The sequence below is a fragment of the Callithrix jacchus genome, chromosome 10, assembly GCF_049354715.1.
Source record: "Callithrix jacchus isolate 240 chromosome 10, calJac240_pri, whole genome shotgun sequence".
NCBI lineage: Eukaryota > Metazoa > Chordata > Mammalia > Primates > Cebidae > Callithrix > Callithrix jacchus.
Genome location: NC_133511.1, coordinates 14,985,701 through 15,008,537, shown reverse-complemented (window position 1 = coordinate 15,008,537; position 22,837 = coordinate 14,985,701). Strand labels below are relative to the sequence as shown.

The window sequence follows — 22,837 nt, the reverse complement described above, 5'->3', positions numbered from 1 at the left end:
TCCTCATAGTAAATAAAAAGCTGACTTTACTTAGAAAATTCATCCAGTCGATTTGGGCAGATAGCAGGGAAATACTGGGTAAAAGAGGGTAGTTCCCTGGCAAAGTCTTCACCCTCAAGCCCAGAAACCCATGGTCCTAAATGGGAACAGGCATTCCTGTTTCACACCCAAGTGTTGTCTTTTGGCCTGCTACACCCCACTATCCTGTACCCATGTAATCTCCAAATCCTAGGCTCCACAAGCAGAAGAGCAGAGGAGCATAAGAGCAGCTTATGGCGTGGCAAAGGAGAGAAGAGAAGGAGCATCTGAACACTGAGGAGTTCAGCTAGGGACGATGGGAGAGGAGATAGGCCATGGGACAATTGAACTCCAGAGGAAGATCATCTTCCCACTCCATCCCCTTTCTAGCTCCCCATCCATCCTGCTGAGAGCTATCTCCATCCAGCAATAAAATCCCCTGTAATTACCATCCTTCAATTTGTGTGACCTGATTCTTTCTGGATGCTGGACAAAAACCCAGGTACCAAGAGGGCACTGAGCTGGGTAACACTTAAGCCGTCTGTGGACAGCAGAGCTAAAAGAGCATTGTAGCACACCCACTGGGGCTTTGGGAGTCACAGGCACTCAGCCCTAGACGCTACCACTACTGTGGGACCAGCTCCCCAAATCACTCTCCCTGGCTCCTGCACCTGCTTGTCTGTGTGCCCCCGCTCCTGTAAGGTGTTTGAGGATGCAACAGCCCAACAGAGGAGCCACACCCCTGTTGCATGTCCTGCGAGGAGGTTCAGGGAACTCTCCTATTTCACAGTGATAGAGGACAGACTTTAAAAAAATGCCCAGACTGCAACAAAGAAGCCTCGAAAGACACAGATCCACCTAGAACTGATGGGGATTATTGTGGAAGACACAGCAAAACAAGTGAGTCCACTGTCATAACTATTGGAGGGATTTTTTCAGTTCTGAAAGAGCCTGATCGTGGGTATTGATATACCAGACCACATTCCAGCAAGCTTTCTAATTATAAATCACACTGAAAAATATTCTGATGTTTTTTTAATTGGAAAACTTGAAGGTAGAGTAAGGAAGTATAAAAGTGCTAAATTATTTGTCCTTCATTTAAAAGAGACTAAAGTGATCTTTTGGGAATATATTGAGAGTAGTTAAATAGTGGTTGAAAGTTTATTAAAATTTATTTATTTAAATTTAATAGTTCATTAAAATTTATTGAAAGTTTATTAAAGTTATAAAAATAACTAACAGAAGTAAAAAACAGGATGCCTATAAAAGTTAATGCAGAAAACAGCATCAAATGAAACACCATAATCTCATCCAGCTACAGAAAACAGAATCGTTCTATTTTCTTTCCTTGTCTCTCACTCACATCTCCTTAGCACATCCCGTAAGATATACTGACAACTTTCAAAGGGACTTTTTTAGCCCACTAAAAGGTCTTTTGTCTTCCCAAAAGAGATTGGGTTTTCAATATGTATATATTGTGCATGTGTTTGTACATATTTATATTTAGATAGTATATAATTAATTTGACTCATAAAAATTCTAACATTCCTTTCAAACAACTGTGTGATGTAGGCAGACGAGAATTTAGCACATAAGGTATTGCCTTGTCTTTTTGCAAAAGTATGATTCACCTGTTATAGCGCATTATAGGCACTAAAGAAATACTTATTGGAGGAATAAAGACATATATAACTTAACTAGCTATATGCTTGGAAAATGTAATTTCGTCTACAAACAATAACTTTATAAATAATCGTACTGTTTCTCACCCATTAAATTTACTGTGAAATCTGGACCAAACATCTGTCATGATGTAAGCCGTGGAAAAAATGTTGAGATTAGCATGCAGTAATGAACATGGTAGTAAATGCTGGGGAAGGCAGAAATCAGAAGAGACTTAAATAAGTCCTAATTTTTAGGCTCTCAAAAGGTTAATTCGGATTGTTGTTCTGGATGTCTTCATATCAGAGAGACTTGGCCAATCTGGTTAAAAAAAAAAAATCAGAGGTCAACAGAAATGATTAAGCAGCTAGGAAAATCAACTCAGAAAGAAGATCTTAGTATATAATTTGGAAAAGAATTTGAATCTCTCAAAACCCAGAGAAACAGAAGGATAATTTAGAATGCTTTGTAGAGCTGTGGAGCTGATGGCATAAAATTAAATAGAAAAAAACGTACTGAGTGTAAGACAGTTCTTAATAGACAGACAAATTAAAGAACCATATAGCATTCCAAAGAAAGTAGTAAAGTTGTTTTGATAGAATCTGACACCCCAAAGACAGACAAGCGCTAACATTTATTGAGTACTTACAATGTATCTGGTACTCTGTATGCATAATTTTATTTAATCTCGCAGTAATCTGTGAAATAGTTACTGAGACAGTCTTCACTTTACAAATGAGGACATTGAGGGTCGGTCACCCGGGGCCGGTAGGAGATAGCGCCGTAGTTTGAACTCTCGTTTCGGAGTTCAGTTTGCATCACTATACTCTCTTGCTTTCTAATCGGGAAGTTGGGTCTCAGTAGGTATGTTGTGCAGAAGTTTGACAGGATAACCCAGCTGGTTTTCCATATGCTGAATAGGTGATTCTAACACCATTTTAATTAAGTTAAAAATAATCTCTTATGTATTCCAGTCAAAAGTGTACTTTTTGTTCAGTCTTCTGGATGAATGAATCCTAGAAGAAACAAGATTTGTATATGAAAAGGCGTTCTTAATGCAGATTTAAAATAAACAGGTATTAAGCTCCTGGATCCAGCAAGAGCCAGCCTTGCAAGAGGTTTTATCTGCTGGAAATTTGGCTGCATGGTAGTGTATAGGGGATTGGAGGGAGAGGCTTGGGTTGAAATTCCTGATCTGCCTTTCATTTGCTTATTACCTCAAATAAGTCACCTAACCTCTTTGGAAATAACAATACTACTTACGGAGTAGAGAATCTGATGTGACAGCATATATGTAAAGATAGCATGTACATATGCAAATTAGATAGTATGCATGTACAGATGGCCTGTAGACGAGATAGCATGTATGTAAAAATTGTATTTTTTATATGCAAAATGCTTAGCTCAGTGCCTGACACATAATGAATATTTGATTCACAGTAGCTGGCATTATTATTACTTATCCGGATACAATCTTCAAGTAAGTACTTTAGAAAAGTATAGCCTGGTGGTACTCTAAGGTGGTAAGTTTTAAAAAAGATTTTAATTTTATGCAGTCCTCTCAGATAACATATGTAATAGTAAAATTTCACCCTCTGTGTACCCTTTTCACAATTTGGGAATTTACCGATTGCTTTGGTGTCTTAAAGGCAGTCGTTTGTTCACTGAAAATGCAGCTTATGACAAATTCAATGGTTGCCAAGCTCTAATATGTTAGCAGGCAGAAGCATGCTTTTAATATTCATCATCTTTAAGTGCTACCAACTGACATTCAGTACTAAATGTGCAGATATGGGTGCTGAGCAAAACAGAGCTAGAAAGAGGACTTGCTAATTTGTATTCTAGATGGAAATCTTAAATTAGTTTCCAAGATTTTTAAATGGATTTTTAAATGCTGGGCACATCGGAGATTGAGTTTATATTAATATTTATAAGGTTTGAGAAGATATTTAGTGAAATATTTGTATAATTTAATTTTGGTCATAATCAAGTAGAAAACCATAACAAGAAGGACATTGTACTTTAGTCTGGTAGCTGTTTTGTGGCTTATAGTTAGGAATATCCTTCTGGAAAAGCCCTGAATGACACACAAATACATATATGGTTCAAAAGTTCTTCCTTATTAGAACTCAAAAATCAGAGGTTATTTGTATATAAATACTTACATTGGATTGTTTTGTGTTAATTTTAAGTTAATTAATTTAGAAATCAGTACTGAAGATTTATTTAAAAGCACTTATTGACAGTTCTGCAGAACTCTATAATCTAGCTGCTTTTACATTCTTTATTATACAGAACAGCTCCGTTGGTTCACAGAAAACCTGCTTCCTGTAGTTTTGCTTAGGGCTAATTGAGTTTAATGTAGTTTTGTGTGCAGAAGGTATTGACTTGTGCATAGTATTTAATTTGTGTAAATATGTGTGTATGTAATGTTTTGCCCCTCTGAGTTTTATTTTAAATGTAACCCTTGAAACTGGGATAATAGAAATTCTTAGCCTAGGCCTGCTAGCAATTGCAGGTGCCAACGGTTTAAACTGCTGTAGAAATACAATTATGAGCAGCCAAGAGCAAATCTTGTTTTAAGGTCCATGTGTAATGAATGCCTGTTAGTATCATAGAATACAATTAAAAAGAGGTTTACCTCTCCTAAGCTGTGATTGGTTCCTTCTGATGGAAGTGTAGAGTCCCATGAGTAGAATGTGTATTCAGCTCTTGGTGATTTAGACTCCAGTGAGCCTGGCATTCTGCAGGCTTGGATAAATTCAGGGCAGTTATAGTCAGGCAGAGATGGGAAAAGACTGAAAGATTAATGAGGGAGCTTAAAACAAAGCTTCGAAAATGAGAGCAACACACTGCTTGGTCTTATGTAATTGTGCCGAGTAGAAGTCAGTCTTGGCTGCTGCTGTTTAAAAATTTTAGGAGGTTGGCAGAAAATGTTTGTTACAAAAATTGGATCTTGAGAATAATAGTGAAAACCTAGTACATAATATCTAATTCTTGCTTGCCTGTGTATGCCCTCCAAGACACACCCTTCTCTTCATACCGCTTTTATTCCCATTTGACCAAGTTTCCAGCTTCTCTGCTGCCCCCCACCGCTTCTTTTTGGCAAGGAGCCTTATTGATGACTGATGTCCAACCACTGGCTGCCTCCAGGAGATGCACATCTGGGACGTCCTCCTAGAAGTCATGTTGATACTATGTCACTCCAAGACCTGAAAGATAGGGAGCATATAGGGTTGTGAGAGCCCTCTGGGTAGAGAATCCAAGGGATTGCCTAGTGACCTATGGCTATGGCTGGTTGATGGTTTTAGAGAGCAGTTTGGTAACATTTCTTCAATAGAACCTAACTTAAGGGGTGCTAATGGCTTTAAAATGCTGTTTTGCCTTTGAAAATCCCTTTAATAGATGCTTTAACGAAGCTTCCATTTACGTGATAGGCACGGTTGAGCTCTGCAGTGAAGCTGGTGGTACTGTTAATGTGAAGCTGGGCGCTTAAAGGAGAAAAGGCAGCTCATAAATAAAGGCGCAGGTGAATCACTTCTGAAATCTAGAGCTTGCCAGTAGCAGTGAAGAAGAGCTGCCTTGGAGGAGAAATTGCCAACTCACAAGCAAATTCTTTAGCGCTTCAATCTAGACACACACCAGCCTTTTAACTTTGTTTTCTGTTTCCTCTTCAAGGAGTTTGGCGCCACCTACAGGAAACAGGAAGCACAATAACCCATTCAGGCTCTGAGTGGCACCTTGTTTCTCCCATTGGTCATTCCTCATCTCAGTTTTCATAAATTTTATCACTTGTTCATCATATAGTACTTATCAAGCTTTTTCTTGGCTATGGAATGAGGCTAAGCTCTATGAAAAAAAAAGTTCCGTCTGTACTAGCTGTTTGGCAGGAGATTCCTCACCTTTAATTGCTTTTTAAGGTCTCTGTTTCTGCTGTCATGCACCTTTTCCACGGATACACCAACGAGAGAGAACAGACTTATCGATTGGGGCTCGGTAGTATATAGCATGTAAAAGTACTAGTGCTGACTTCTTCACAATTTTGCCTTCTTTTGTTTGTAGGAGAGAACGTGGCACCAAAATTATCATTTTTATTGTTGATGTTGTTTGTTTTCTTTTGTTTTATTTGGAGAAAAATGTTAGGTAGTTAAGAACCTACATAGCAAAGAAAGTTCAAGATGCATGATAAAGGAAGACGTGATTACCTTTATGGGTGCATTAAGGATCTTGAAGAGATAATGAGGATCAATTTTTTCATTCATTAGCATCTCATAACTATATCACTGAGTTAAGTTGTTCCCCATTGTTTGAAACTAGAGTGAGCTGGCTTGAAAGGAGTTAAGAAGGCAGGGTTTTTCTCCTTGATATGTGAATGACTGTGGCTCTTCCTTTTCCTGCAGCATCCCTCACCCAGACTCTCTCCTGACTACTTTCTGGGTTCTTTGTATGGCTATCTGTTTCTCTCTCCTGGAACAACAACTTACATATCCTAGACCAAATCCACTGTGGCCCAAACTAGATTGATCCCACTGATGTTTTTTTCCTTTTTCATATCTCTTCTCTTAAAAGAGCAGCAGAAACCACTGCTGTATAATGAATCCTCCTTCAGAATATTTATGTTTCATTTTGTTCTCCTCTTTCTCCTCCTCCCTCTTCCTTTGGGCAGGTGATACTATAATCATCCACTGTCCTAGGAACTAATTCTTTTTTTTTTTTTTTTGAGACAGAGTTTTGCTCTTGTTACCCAGGCTTGAGTGCAATGGCGCAATCTCGGCTCACGGCAACCTGGGTTCAGGCAATTCTCCTGCCTCAGCCTCCTGAGTAGCTAGGATAATAGGCACGCGCCACCATGCCCAGCTAATTTTTTGTATTTTTAGTAGAGACGGGGTTTCACCATGTTGACCAGGATGGTCTCGATCTCTCGACCTCATGATCCACCCGTCTCGGCCTCCCAAAGTGCTGGGATTGATTACAGGCGTGAGCCACTGCGCCGGGCCGGTACTAATTCTTAGTTATCTCTCAGTTCAACCCATCTCTACTACTAAGTAGAGATGTTACAAAGATGCTTTACCTTTGTAACATTTTTTCATTTCCTTGATCGGAAACTGAATTTGTGCTTTATTGTTCTTACCATTATTTTATCTTCTTGAATTTTCTGTACCTCAACCTCTTTCACATCATTTATCTTCAGAAATTCTTACTATTGACTTTCAATAGATTTGGAAAATGGGCTATTGGCTTGAAAGAGTTATCTAATCAAATGAAATTTTATCCACCTTTTCCCGCACCCACTTCCATGTTTATGCTGTGGAAGTTCAAGACTTCTCTGTTGTTAGATATGATCTTAGAGTTTCTATTTCAATATCAAAAGGAACTTCGGGGAAAGAAAATACATTAGTGGCTTGTTGGGAAATGTCACATATTGCTGGAAGATTACAGGTATAATATTTATGTGTTTCTACCAAATAGTTTATTAAAAGTTGCTCAAAATATATAGTAGATTTATCCAAAGATGATATACACATCACCAATAAGCATGACAAGATGTTCAATGTCATTAGTCACTGGAGAAATTAAAATCAAAACCATAGTGAGGTGCCACTTCACAACCACTAGTATAGCTAGAGTTTAACAAGAAAACAAAAATAAGTGTTGGCAAGGGTGTGGAGAAACTGGAGCTCATATATGTGGCTAGTGGTAATGTAAAATGGTGCAGCCAATTTGGAAACAGCTTGACAGTTCCTCAAAGTGTCAAACATAGAGTTACCAATACAACACAGCAATTACACTCCTAGCTGTTCGCCCAGGAGAATTAAAACGTGTCTGTGCAAAACATGTACATGAATATTAGATTATTAAGCCGCATGATTCATAATAACAAAAAAATGGAAACACCCAATATCCATTAATTGATAAACAAACAATATGTGGTATAGCCATACAATGGAATATTATGCAACCATTATACACAATGAAGTACTGATACATTCCATGACGTGTATGAGCCTTGAAAACATTATGCTAAGTGGAAGAAGCCCAAAGGCCACATATTGTATGATTTCATTTTTGTGAAATGTTCAGAAAAGTCAAAAGGTATAGAAACAGAATGTAGATTAGTGGTTGCCAGGGGTTGGGATACGAGGCGAACAAGAAGTGACTATCAATGGATATGAAGTTTCTTTTGGGGATGAAAACAATGTTCTGAATTTAGGCAATGGTGATAGTTGCACATCTCCATGAATATATTAAATACCATTGAATTATACACTATACATTGGCATATTTATATCTCAATAAAAGTGTTATATATACTTGATGTAAGACTATATCTAATGAAGTCTTTGGAAGCTATATAGACTGAACAGCCTGCCTCAGATTCATTTTTGCATCATCTAAAATACTAAACACAATCCCTTGCATATGTAAGCCTTTGATAAATGGTTGAAGAATGAATGTATGGGTGATTTAACAAAAAATTTCACAAGAGGCCTTGTTACAGTGTGTGGAAGAATTTTTTTTTGGCAAGTGCTACAGGAGAGGGGTAAAGAACAATGGCCATGCATTGAAGCTTCTGTCCTCCTGTTCACTTAGGCTGACAGTTCAGCTGTCCTGCCATTGATCTGATGTCAGTCTGATAGAATCCTTCTATGCCTTGACACCAGCTAGATGGTATATTTCTTTTTTCTTTTGAGTGATAGTTTGGCAAAATGTACTTTAGCAACTGTATGTTATGTGGATGATGCATGATGCCAATGCTCTGTTGTGACCTTTATCTTTATGAGCTGTGAGAATTAAGAACCTACCAGTTTTAGTTTAATTAAGCAGTAAGACACAGCAGATGGTGCATTTGTGGGTGATGATTGCATTCCACTGGTTCCCTCAAGCAGCACTCTAACCCTATGGAAATCTTTGCCTGGAGTATCACGCCACTGTTGCAAAATTATCAGGAAGACAAACACATTGTCGTAATGTAGTCAGAAAATCTTGGAGGACAGTTTACAACAGGACCTGATCACCACAGGAAGTTTTAGTAGTTAGCAGCTATTGGAACTAGGATATTAAGGAGAGGAATCCATGACATAATGGATGTAGCAGTTTACCACCTATCTTTACTTTCCAATATTTGCAAATGAAGTATATGAAGATTTTTGTTACCCTAGTATTCTTTTGTGTAATCTGGGTCAAACATTAAAAATGCATTGGAATATCATTTGCATGTATTAAAGTGCTCAAAGAAGTTTTGGTAAATGGAGAAATACTGAATTCATGTCAGATTGTTTTATTATGTTTGCTTCTAGTCACTACAGAGGGCCTAGAGTGTCCTACAAAATGCATTTTTCCCCAAGTACTGTGTACTTACCACTAGCACATTTATTCCATAGGATGTTGAAAACATACCTAAGCAGAGAGAATACAGAATTAATCCAGTGCTTCTTTCCAATCTTGCAACTCTTCAGGAAGAAAAACAAATTGTTAAGTAGAATTACTTTCATTGTTAAGGGAGAGACTGTCTAGGTCAGATTCTTTTCCCTTTACTGTCTTTGAAAAACTGAATTACTTGAAGGCTGGCATAAAACTTACAATTGCACAATATTTTAGATCCCAAGATAATATGCCTCAATTTTTCTCATTAATGCAATATATGAAATCATCAAAATGAAATACATTCACTTACTGGCTGTAATGTTGTTAAAAGTATGAACTATGTGGATTTTAAAAAATATAGCAATGGTTGCTTTAGATAGAATAATCATTTGTCTCATGTCTTTGCTACAAAGACTAGATTTGGAATTCTAGTAAAATAATGAAATTTAAAAATAATATTTTAACAAGAGAATATAAATTCTCTTTGGAAAAGCCCACATTAATTTTCCCCCTAAATTACATAAAAGATCTCTTTCCTTCGATTTTTAGAGGTATTTTCATCACAAAACATGTGACTACATCATCCTTCTGCTTGGAGACCTGACTTATATTTAATTAAATGAAACATTTTTTTCCTGGATTCCCACCAACTTCAGGATACTCGAGCATTCAAGATAAAACTGAAGATATAAACATTAATTTTACAATTTTTCTTGTAGGAATAAAATATTATTAATGTTTTATTTAATACAAGTTTATAATATAGTATAGGGAAATACTGTAAACACCTACCTGCATAGGAAATTCAAAATAATAACTGATTTAATCCTATAAATTATTCAAGATTCCGACACAAGAAATTGCAATTTATATTTATATGGAAACACACTTTACTGCAAAATCATTGGTATTTCATTTCTTTACAGAACTAGATTTTCATCTAATTAAAACTTAGAAAAGGGCTTGACATGGTAGCTGAGGCCCATCATCCCAGCACTTTGGGATGCCAAGACGGGAGGATTGCTTGAGCCCAGGAGTTCCAGACCAGCCTGGGCAACACAGAGAGATCTCATCTTTACAAAAAATAATTTTAAAGAAATGAGTGAGCCATGGTGGCATGTACTGGCAGTTCCAGCTACTCGGGAGCTGAGGTGAGAGGATCGCCTGAGGCCAGGATTTTAGGCTGCAGTGAGCTATGATCACACTACTGCACTCCAGCCTGGGTGACAAAGCGAAAATCATCTCTAAAAAATACATGAATGAATGAATAAATAAAATTTAGAAAAGATGAAAATAGATTTTTTCCCATTTACTCAGCATATTGGTAACTTGCTGATTCTTTTGTAGCTCTGTTTAGTAAAAATACACTACAGGATCCCCAACAGGAAGATAAAATTATGCTTGATAATTTTAGGGTTGTTAGGATTATTTATTTTTATTTTAGTTCTCTCAAATTGGTAAGATGCTAATGCTTCATGATCTACATGGTTTATCTAATGATAATGCCTTCCTTTTCAAATGATGATGCCTATTTTGCATTATTTTTATATTAGAAGAAGTAACAAAATCTGTCAGGATGTACATAAGCCAATAATTGACAATCTGCATCTGTTGCCTCAACTGCTCCCTTGAGCAGTCCGGCCCTTTTGTTAAGATTATAGAATTTAGAATCAAAGAATTATCTTCAATTTCTGACTATGCTACTTGTTAGCTGTGTGGCTGGGTCATTTAGGAGTTCTTTTTGTCTCCCAAAGAATTGCCTGGTTACCTATATACTGAGTAAATGGGAATATAATTCTATCTGCAAAATTACCAAAACAGTAATTTAAATAGTAATGTTGTTTTTGGTTGGTTGTTTTTTTTGGTTTTGGTTTTGGGTTTTTTTTTTCTCTCCCTAAAGAAGTAGAGAGATGGGCAATCCAGGGCAGGTACGGTGCTTCCACAAAATTTGGAAGAATCCAGCCTTTTTTTTTCTGCTTCACCATCCTCAGTTGGTGACCCTTTTCCTGAAGGTCATTTCATGGTCCAAGATGGAGCTTTTGCCAGTGCGGCTGCCTCTTAGGCAGCAGGAAAGACAAAGAGGAGCTTCTTTTGGCAAAACCAGTTTCTTTCCCAGCCTATGCAACATGTCCTCTTAAAGCTCATGACCTAGATGTGAGGGAGGTAAAAATGTTATCTTTACCAGACACAGCTAAAAAAGAGGGGTTCTGTTACCAAGGACAGAGAGAAGAATGGATATTTGCAAGGCAATCAGCATTCTCTGCCATAGTGACCTTGGACCCTTTCATCTCATTGAGCCTCAGCATTCTTGTCTATCAAAGTGGTTGTAAAAACAGGATCGAATTCAAGATCCTATTGTTTTGAGTGTTCAGTAAGTTAATGTATCTAATGCATTAAGTACAGCATCTGGCATATAAATAAGCAATAAATGTTATTACTATTCTTGCTACTTCCTTAATATCTCTAGATTCATGTCCTATAGATACTTAAAATAGTCATGCGTATTACAGATCCTTATTGTATTACCTAGCTCACCACCTACCTATTCCAACAGGAAATCTCAGAGCAGTCTTTTAATATATCTTCATTGCTGTCTGTACCTAAAAGTCATCAAGTATAATTCTGCCTGCAAAATTGTTCATGGATTTCTCAAACCTGTCCCTCAATTTCCATTCCCACTATCTGAATTCAAGTTGTCTTTTTTCCTTGCCTTTTACACGTCTTCACTATCTACCAGATCACATCCAAACTCCTCAGAATAGTATTCATGTCTTTGTATAGTCTGATTGTGGTATTAAAAGCTTAATCTTGATTTGACCACGTCTCCCTAGTCTCCAGATCACGCATTTCTTGTACTCTAACTTCACTGAAAATTCGCTATTCCCCAAATCGGACAGTATGACTCGAGTTTCATCTTCAGGGTAAATTTTTATGAAACTTGAGGAAAGTAAGCATAGATGTGTTTCAGCCTATAGTTTCGAACATTAGGATGTGATTTCTGGAAACTCCTTTGTGATTTTATTTATGAGGCCAACAGACGGACAGGTATTCCAGTATTTCTTATCATAGCCGAGTATGTAAACATATGAATATGAAAGAACAAAGGGCTTTTAAGTAAAAGCAATGGATGGAAGGGAGTTGATGTATTTCTAATGGATAGGTTAGTTTGTTCAGCAGTTCTAAAAATATAGGTTTAGATCTAGAGACTCGTTGTTTTACTTTGCTAGACAATGGTTTTATTTTAGGTACTTGATGTGAATGTTGTGTATGCATTTTGCTTTCAAATTTAAAAAAGTAGGGAAGGTTTGCTTTTCTTTTATTGTGTGTGTGTGTGTGTGTGTGTGTGTGTGTGTGTGTGTGTAATGGGATGTATAATGTAATTTCATAGCCCTCTGATGCAATATTTTGAAACTATGTTGGTAGTACAATTAAAACATATCCTTGGTCATAGATTACTTGGACTTATGCCATTTTCATAGGCAGTGTCCTACTTAAATAGCCTGGATTGGCTGAGAAAAATAATTGCTGCTATGAAATAATTTTGCAATTACCACTGTAATTAAGGGCAGTTTGTTAATGAAAGTGCTTGGTGAATAATGACTGCAGGGCACTCCATCTTGCAGCTTCATGCCAGATGATTGGTTCATGTGGTGGAGGTAGTTAGGGAATTAGTGACACAGCTGTCATGGTTACAGGATGGATGTAAATATCCTTTGCAGTTGATGATGAAGAACAGTCATTAGCCTCCTGCCCCTTGGGAACTGGTCAGAGGAACAAAAATAAACTTAACACATGATGGTAAAAGCCATTCCTTATGTCTCCTTTTCTTCAGTATGAACAATTAACATTCTAATAGAAACTGCAGAGAGCGTGCGGATGAACCCTCTCCACTTTACAGGCATGTTAGTGTGATAAATGTTCCTTCGTGTAGGGCATTGGTTGTTCACAGTTTATAACCACTCTTATTAGCTTATAGGCCAGTTAAAAACTGCTCTTTAGAGACCCACGGGCCCTATTTAAAATTTTCTTGTTCATCTCCAGGTGTTGTGTATTCACTTTGACCCTTTGAAGACTGTCCATGGATGGATTTTTGCATGCTGTCTGCAAGGCTGCAGGGGCAATAGAAGATCAATTTTCTGTAGCTGGGCTTACTTGCTTGTGTAAAATATATATTGTTATGTAGAAGACCTAGATGCTGATCTGATCTTTCTTTATAGTTTATAAAAGTCATTGAAGGTTGAGGAGCCTTTTTTTCCTCCTTCTTAAAATAAGCGTCCTGGGTGTTTGAGTGTGCTTCATATTTATATTCATTTCACTTCTTTGGTGTTTTGATGTTGTTTTTCATTGTAAATTTGCTTAAGCAATCTTTTGTGGAGTAATTTCATAACATGCACACACTATGGTTTTACATTGAGTTGCTCGTGATCTGCAATTCATTAACTTTTGCTGACTACAGAGTCAGTATAGCCCGTTGCATCTTCTCTCATTTTATCTTGCCATATAGTCAGTTTTATTCCTTGTAAAAGATGTTAGTAGAACACTTCCTTAAGTATGGCTTCTTTGCTGTCCCATATGATAAATCTTTTCCTCAGGGCCAAATCTTCTCAGGGCCTTAAGGAGAGATTGTTGGAGTTTTGTATTATTGCATTAGAGGTGGCCAGATATCCTCACTAAAGGAACAAAATGGTTTTCTGGGTTTTAGCTCAAAATGACTATTCTTGTAACACTATACATTTTAAGGATGAATTTATTGCTACTTGTGTCCGGATAAGGTTCTCTGCATTTGCTGCTACTTTGTGCCTGTGTCTCGTCTTGGCTTAAGCAAGAGGAGGTCTCCAAATGGAAAGATCGGAATTCCACGTCGGAAGCATCATACACTGTGGCCCAAACCTCTGCCTCTTCCTTTTTTCTTCTTTGGCTGTTGGGGAAAGAATGAAAAATATCAACAAGCAGAGGTGTGAACAGAGCCTTGTTCAGATGTTTAAATGCTTCCTTTGTAACTGAGTCATTCACTCTCCCAAGATGAACTTCTTTACTTGTTAGTCATAGCTAAGTCACTGTGGAGATGTTTCTGGCTAACTTAATTGTGATCAGACATTATAGGATACAAGGTAACTTGCTGGGTATAAATAGCAGTGGTGAGTCCCCCAAAGCCAAATAACTTTAAAAACTTTACATACTGAACATTTAAAAAAATATGTTTATGTTAGTCCAATAAATGGCAAAATCCTTTGGAAAATGGGTGTTATTCTCAGGCAGGTACATGGCTGGCCAAATTATTTGGGTTCTGGTGGGATATGACTCTCTGGGGACTCTTCGCAGGATGCCTAGATACAGGAAGAGCTGGAATGCTCCACGTTAAACCAGCATTGGGAAGCAAGAGGAGAGAAGCATGCTAGAAAACACCCTCCCAGTTGAATGAAAATTGCACCGTATTATGATTTATTCTGTTTTTAGCAAGAGTATGGGCTTTGTGGTAGGTCAAGATAACTAAAATGGGAAGGATAAAAACAATTGTGTTTTTAATTGGTGTTGCTCCGGGTAATGGGACTGAGAAACTTTTTTTTCTTTTTTCCAGGAGCATTGTGACATGCTGTAGTATTTAGATATTCAGTTTGTGTTCCCATTTTTGTTTTGTTTGGTGGTGTTTTGATTGTTTTTTATTTATTTTTATTTTTTGGCTAAACATATGTGATGTGTGTTTAATTGAATTTCCAAGGCAACAATACAGGCACCCGTCAAAAAGTACGTTTAAAGATACACTGCAGGTTTTCAGGAGAGGTGGCCATGTGAATTTAGCAATCTGTAAGGAGAGGGGAAAAAAAGTTTCTGAATTTGTATAAGTAGAGATTCCCAAGTAAAACAATCTGTTCTCGTGCAGTTTTCTGGGCTAGTTTGGACAGGAGCTGGAATCTCATTTCTACACATTAACAACTCTTGTCGGATTTCTCTCATTTCTTCAGGACAAGTCAAAATCTTTATAGTTCTCTACAATGAAAATGTGTCGTGTCCCATCCTGTCCTTTGCCATCTTTTCTATCAAAGAAACACTAATTATAAAAATTGAACGTAAATTTATGCTGTTTAATAGGTTTGGGTTTAATTTTGCCTCAGTGGGAAGATGTTTCCATTAAAAGAGTCCTTTTTTTTCCTTTTCCTCCCCCCTTTTTCTTTTGGTAGAACAGTTAGTAAAGGCGTAGGAAATTGATTTTAGTGTCACAAAGGACATTTCTGACAGGAATGTGCTTTAAAATGATTCAAGGCATCTGTTTCTTTTGCATATGCCTAGCACTGCTGAGAGCTGTACCTAGACTAAACTGTTTAACGTGTCAACTCCAAATCTGATCACAATTTACATCCCAGTTGCTTGGTTGGAATTTCTAACATTTCATGAACTTTCTCCCCTAATTTATGAAACAAGCTTCCGCTGAAAGTGACCATTTGTTCTAGATGCCAATATGTCATGGTAAAAATTGACTTAGCTTGAGAAGTTACTTGTTTTTGTATGGTCACTTTGCCTATGAAACAAAATCATCTTTACAGTTTTTATCCCTGCTGGCAGGGTTTGTGGATGAATGCTTGGTGGGTGTTTTTGTTACCATTTGCCTTCTACTGGTGCTATGTCTATCATACAAGCTGGCTCAGAGAATTTCACTTTTAAGAGTGTCTGAGAACAGAAATTATGGGCACTCTGTTTACTACCATATCCATGACATCCAGCATAGTGCCTTGGAAAGGCATCTAAAATAAATCTTTCATATATGAATGGGGAATGAGCACTTTCTACATAGTCATACTACATAGTCTTAGTCATAGACGCTTGATTCTGAGGGCTCGCTCATCTACCCTGCTTATGTTTCTAGAAATCAGTAAGGCTCTCTTGTTTTACTTACAGTGAAGCATGTCCTTTGAAGCTGAAGGGCAGGGGCAATTATTTTGTGTGTGTGAACTTTTTATATTCACAGAAGAAATAATTTACTAGGGGTGAGAAGAAAAAGTGACTATGTTGATGCATAATAGGGACCCAAGCTCATTAACTTAATTATTTAGTGGCTCCTGACTGTACTTCTCTCCCCAGTGTTCTTGCATGTGCCCTTGCATAGTATTTAACCCATGAGCTTTGAGTGAAGAATCCTGAGAAGGGCTTCTTCTACTCTTGCCTTTCCCTCTGCTGAATCTACAGCCAGTTGCAGGTAGTGGTGGTATTTGTACAGGTGTATCTGAGGGACTAGTTCCCGAGTGGACCCACTTGTTGACCTTGAAGATGCATGGTCAGTCATGGCTAGTCAGCTGAGAACATTGTCCTTAATATTGTTATCAAAATCTTGAATCTCTATGAGCAGTTCTTTGGGATTGTGTTAGTGAGGATAGAGAGCTTCACATTTGCAGTGGCTTGAATGTTTGGAAAATTTTTCCTTTACTTACGAGTCTAGAGTGGGTGGTCCAGGTCTATGGAAGGGTTGGCTCCACCTAGTTGTTCAGTGACTTGGATTTATGGTGGCTCTGCCCTCTTTTGCATGTCACTTCTGGAGTCACTCTGGTCATACTGTCTCAGCTTCCCAGAAGGAAGAAGGAGAAAGTACAGGAGGAGCAGGCTCAGGCGCTGGCTGGAAATGGCACACATCACGTCTGCTCACATGGAAAACAACTTCATTGCCTGGCCGACCACACTGCAGGGAAGGAAAAGAAATGCAGAGGAGCAGGCCAGCCTTCTGCCAGGCTGTGTGGAAGAAGGGGAAAATAGATTTAGTCAACAGTTAGCAATCTCTTGGACTTTAGGTTTTTCCCAGTCAGTTAGCTGTCCAACAGCTTTATATTGTAAAGCCAGTTGATCTTAGTCTTTAAATAATAGCTAGTACTATCTATGATCATTATTCCCCCTTTAGGTTTCTTTGGGTTCCGTCTATTTATAAATTGTACTAACTGGCAGAGCATTCAGCTTACCTTCTTCTGGTTAATGTCAAGGGCTCTGTAGTTTGCACAGACACATTTTTACCCTTTGAAGTGATAAATTAACATTTGAATGGTTGCTTCATTTCCTTCCACTTTTTTTATCTCTGGGACGTAAGGTAGGTTGGGGACATTTTTGTAGATTTGTGATTTCTTCTTCTTTTGGGAAGATATTATATGTACTATTGGTATGCTAGTCATCCATTGTATAGGAAAACCCAGAAGGCATAATCACTGTTGTCTGCAAATATTATTGTATAGTATATGCAGATGGTCACTGCCTAATGTAAAATTAGGTTTCCCTTCAGGATCTTTGTTTAGAAGCAGTTCTTCAGTTGACATGAGAAATTGTTGCCAATATTATTGCTTTCTGCTTTTCTAGGTTTTTTTTCCTCCAAGGATCTTAAAAAACCATCTACAGCATATTTTCCCCTACTTTGATTAGATTTTAGAAACATTGTCTGATTTTCTGCTCCCATTGCTTAGAGAAATTATACTCCCAAACATCTCTTGGATGCTTTCGGGTGAAATGCAGCAAAATTTTTGAGATATTTTAACCTGAGTTTAGACTGGCTTTAGTCTCTTCTGCTACTTTCCTATAAACAAAGGTTTGTCAGAGTTCTTGCTATGCAATACATTCTATTTTTAAGATAGGATTTAGATGATTAGTCATCTGATGTTTTAGGTGTTAGCACAACTAGACACTTAATTTTGGTTTTGTGCCAATACAAATCACCTTTATTTTGGTAAGGTGGGGACGAGAAATAAATGAAGTATGTTCTAAGCTCTTTATTTTATGTAGAAGATAATTTTATTTTAAATAAACTCTTCCTTGATATATCTTGTTGCTCTGTATTGATAAGCATGAACTAGAGGTAAATGTTTTTTCTGAGTATGATTTACTGTAAGTCCTGTGACTTCAGCTATATCGAGGCTACTGCTAATGGATTAGTACATTCCAGCAGTCTATTTATTTAGCATCCTACCTTCAGCAATCAAAACATGAGTTGCTTCAGTGTGTAACTGCTTGCTTGAGGTGATGGAGAGAAAACATACCTCTCTAGTGGTGATATTAATCTGTTTTCACTGTCTTGTGAATGTGCTTAATGTCTATGGCATGTTAAATTGAATTATCCAAAAATAGAGTCCCTGAAATTTAAATAAAGCAGCATTGGAGCAAGAAACTAATCATTCTTTTTCTGATAGTTAGCCAATTGCCACCTCTCCTGGCTCACTTATTATAGCAGCTCATATGGCTGTCACTGTACTGTCACATTGTTCTATAATTCTCTGTTTACATTTCTGTCTTCTGTACCAGACTGTGAGCTTCTTGCAGGAAGGGAATGTGTTCTATTCATATTTGCATGGAACTTCTAGTCACTAAATAGTTGATGAACAAATTGAAAGATGAATAAACATATTAAATATATTAAGTAGGAAAATCTTATCCTTGTGCCAATAGGTGAAAACTAATCCAAGGACATTCCCTTAAAGTTTGGACAAACGGGTTGGTATTTGTGTTTTCTGAATCTAGGGAATCTTTTTGTTGCCCATCACTGCTCATCTGATTAATCTTAGTTTTCTTAACATCAAGAAAACATGCACACCATGTAATGTATATTGATCTAAAATGATAAAAATGACAACATGAAAAAGACAGTTTTCGCACTGAGGTGTGTCTGACTTCCTGCAAGTTCCATGCCTACTCTCAGACTGTTTTCTCATCTGTCAAACTGGGGGAATAATGGGACTTAGCTTTTTGGGGCTGTTGGGAGGCCTGAATGAGATATATTTGACCTTTGAACAACACGCATTTGAACTGCGAGGGTCCACTTATACATGGATTTTTTCAATCAAACATGAATGACAAATATAGTATTTGCGGGATGTGAAACCCATGGTCTACGCTAAGGGCAGACTTTTCCTGTCCTCACATTCTTCAGGACCAATGGCAGAACTTGAATATGCATGAATTTTGGTATATGCAGAGGTCCTGGAACAAATGCCCTGAATATACCGAGGGGTGATTATATTTTGTGGAGTGCTTAGCCCAGTGCCTCACACCATAGTAAGCTCCCAACAAATGTTAATCATTACAATCATGAGAGTTGTAGTTTGTTAATTTGCTCAGACGTCTTCCATGATTATTAATTTTTTAAAAAAATTTTTATTTACTATGTGATGTTGTTTTACTTAGTTACACTCTTAAATAGTTCATTTTGACAGAAATAATCAAATAGTGCTTTTCATTGCCATGACTAGAACTCAGGGAAAGTTAGGTATAGCGCTCCACAGTCGTGGAAAACGGGATTATAAGATTATCTTTCTCCCTCTTTGTAGGGATGTCATAGCATGAAGTAGTTGGACTAGTAAAGTGGTTTTTGTTTATCCAGCATGTAACGCCTTAACAACTAATGGAATCTCCTGGTATCAGATGGTTCTGAAGGCTTGCACAGAACACAGTGAAGTGATAAGATGCCTCAGACTTTTATGTTACCCACAAATATTACTCTTCTTTTGCCTTCACTTTAAATTGTATATTTCTGGGTCACACACTGAAATGTATTTCAGAATTTCTCTGCTAACCTTTTATTGAAGCAGCTGTTTATTTTCTCTTCTTTCTAAGATCTAGTGATGAGGTGCAGTGCCACCTCACTTATCTGGAGGCCATGTATCGGATAACCTCAGCTATTTGGAACACAGCTGTGGCTTAGGAGTAAACCAGAAGGGCCTCTTGAGCTGCCACACGTGTCACAGTCTTTGCATTAAAGCCTATGCACACTACTCAGAAAAGCCCCAGGGTTTCACCGACAGCAAATCTGTCTTAATTTTACAATCCTGTAGAACTTGTGCAGAATCATATCTGTCTTAGTTATCTTTTCTCCACCCCACATTTATACAGGGGAACTAGCAGATTTGAGGTTTGAGAGGTACAGAGCTGGGAGGTGCTGCTAGATACAGGTAGGCTCAAGCAGCATGAAGAATTCATTGATAACACTTGGCAGGATGCAAGTGTTGACCTGAATCAGCAATAAAGGTAAAATTCTTTAAAAAAAAATTTTTTTTTTACTCTGTTTAAGAAGGGAGGTACTCTGTAAACTTCCAGAATATTTTCATCATAATAATTTAATTAAAACTGTCATGATGGTTCCAGATAAATTAGAAATTTCTTTTTTCTCTGTTATTTCTGTCTACCTATGAAGTTTCATGGGTATAACCTTAACCTTTTACTTATGAATATGTTTCCTTTATTTGTCTTTCCCCATTGTGCATATATGATTCTTTCCTACCTTTATTTTTTTCCCATCAAAGGTATAAAAATAAACATTTAGGTAGTAGAGAAACTTAAGATGTCTTGAATAGTACATTTGCCAAAGTTTGTGTTTTTAGTTTTTAGCACACCATTCTGTATTAACTACTCCATCTCAAATACTAAACAACAACAGCAAACCCAACTGTGTCAGCATCTACTTTCCCTCCATGACTGGGGTTATAAGCATGAGGCTAAGGACTATTCTCGAGCATCAGTAGAATTTAGCACCATGCTATGCACATAGAAGAGCTCAGTAATTCTCACAACAGTTATTTAAGATAGATACTGTTGTTATCCCCATTTACAGGTGAGGATGTGCAGGTTCACAGAGATTGAGTGACTTGCCTCAAGTCACACCGCCAGAGGGTAGAGCCGGAAATAACATCTCGCTGGCTGGCCCTTTGGTCCATGTGTCTGATTGTCCTAGCTGCAAGGCTCACTGCTTAACTTCAAGAAAAACTTGGTATTTCTGGATTTCCCATTTCAGTTCTACATAACATAAAAACAGATTCGTGTTTCCTAACTGACAAAAGGTAAAAGAAAAACAAAAAGGACTGATTGAAATCCATTATTAAACTTCTTGGAATGATTGAACTGGGATAAATGCCTACCTCAAAGAAAATGAACTATTTTAAAAGCAGTAATATTTCATGATAGTTTTTTTTCCCAATTCACCTATTCTTTTCTTCTTTACTTTGACAGAATTCTTGGTTTGTATATTAAAAAGCCCATGGGTTAAAGCTAATCTTATATGTTTAAAATTATGCATTGACAATCTTTCTTTTGGTTCTCCTTTTCTAAACTTTCTTGGAGTGTTGACAGCTTTAAAAGAAATGGCATGTTCCTTTAACCCTAAGAACATTTTATTTAAATTCAGTCACTGGTTTGAAGAAAGAATAAACAGAACTTTTCATTTAAATGTTCTCATGTCTTGGAAGAATGAATGGGTAGTGATATGATTTATAGCTTGTATAAGAATAAAGAATATAAAAGAAAATTGAAACCTAAAATCATTGGTTTCAGCAGAGCATTTCTGATTTAATTCTAAATTGTGAATACCGTTTACATCTTGCTTAAATGTTTCCTGCCGGGTTGTACAAGCAAATCTCTACCTTTTGTGTAACACATAGTTTAACTGAATACTCATTGTCTATTTAGATAATTTAAAATTAAGAGAGGTAAATCATCATTCATATCTAGCATAGTGCTTCAATAAATATTTGTTGATTGAATAAATGAATAAAATGAGGGCAGGAGGAAAAGAGAGAGAGGGAGGGAGGGAAAGAAGGAAGGAGGGAGGGAAAGGAAGGAGGGAAGGAAGGAAGGAGGAAGAATGGAAAGAAAGAAGGAAGGAAGGGAAAAAGTAAAAGATTGCTATGTACTATCCTATATATAACAGGGATAGCATCTATACTCTATAGAAAAGTTTTTGGTTTCATAGGTATCTACACCTTGCTACAAGAAAACTAAAATGTGAAAAATAGAATAGGTTACTTTGTGGGAAAAAAATCACTCTAACACTACTGTTTCGCAGCGGTACCATAGATCAGCTTTGCACAAAATGGAAATTTTCTTGCATGGTCTTCATTTAAATGTTTTCTAGTGTATTTATTGATTAAAACACAGATATAGAAAGAATTAACAGTGGTTACAATTTCTGTATATATGAAGCATCTGCCACTCTCTTTGATTTAATCCCTCTTATGTCCAACCTTCAATCATGAATTTTTCAAAAATTATTTCTAGGAAACAGGGTTTCTTCAATTGATAGTGGAGTGTTTTGCTCCAGAGTATTAAAATACTCTGTTGTGATGTTTGAAATTTTCACCAGTTATGGACAAAAACCCTCCCGTAGGTTAAAAAAAAAATACGTATATAGTTTGTGTCTTTTGCAGGAATCATTTTAGAAGTTCATGTAGACTTATTTGATTGAGGCTGATGAGCAAAATCTTTTCTCTCTTTCTCTTTGTGAATTTTATTTGAATAGTCTCAAAGGTAGCAGACCTCAATTTTTTAGGATAGTTTATTTGGAATTAGCCCAAAGTTATTTGGACTCATACTGTTAAGCTGGACACTGTTTGGATTTAAAGTTGTGGATTTAAAAAAAGAAAGCCTAGTTGTAGCTGTAAAACACTAGGGCATAGGTGTGACACATCAATTGTCATGGAAGGGAAGAAATAAGGAGTAGTTCAAACATGCAAGACCAATGATAGCATTGTTTGAATAGGCATATGGCCCTTCAAGGCAACTATTATGAAGGGTAATCCTCTCTTAAAATTTTAAATCTATAAATTCCAGTGATTTTTTTTTTAAATCTTAAAGTCTCACCTAACATGGACTCAAAGACTGATGTGCAACAGTGGGACAAGAAGAAAGAACATGAATACTTAGGACTTAGTTAATCCTAAACATAAAAAACACTGTGAACGTTGGCATTAGCTGATTTTAGTGGCTGGGCTTCAGCATATATATATTTTTTCTGGCTTAAATAGTTGAAAATTTATTTTAAAATGTTCTTCAGATTTTTAAA

General features: G+C 37.0%; 1 protein-coding gene and 2 long non-coding RNA genes across 28 annotated transcripts in view; 2 read left to right on the top strand and 1 right to left on the bottom strand.

The window, feature by feature from the left end:
- The window catches only part of LOC144578044 (uncharacterized), a 46,802-nt gene extending 25,014 nt beyond the window's left edge, over positions 1-21,788 (top strand). The window contains exon 2 of the long non-coding RNA XR_013523065.1: positions 233-21,788. This is a non-coding gene — a long non-coding RNA (uncharacterized LOC144578044). The remainder of the gene's footprint in view (positions 1-232) is intronic.
- The window catches only part of CADM1 (cell adhesion molecule 1), a 336,780-nt gene that overhangs the window by 173,503 nt on the left and 140,440 nt on the right, over positions 1-22,837 (top strand). The window lies entirely within an intron of this gene.
- Positions 1,886-4,444, bottom strand: LOC118145710 (uncharacterized). Its single transcript, XR_004731024.3, has 3 exons — positions 4,322-4,444; positions 2,330-2,696; positions 1,886-2,001 (listed from the first exon to the last, which is right to left on the bottom strand). It is a non-coding gene; the product is annotated as an uncharacterized LOC118145710 (long non-coding RNA).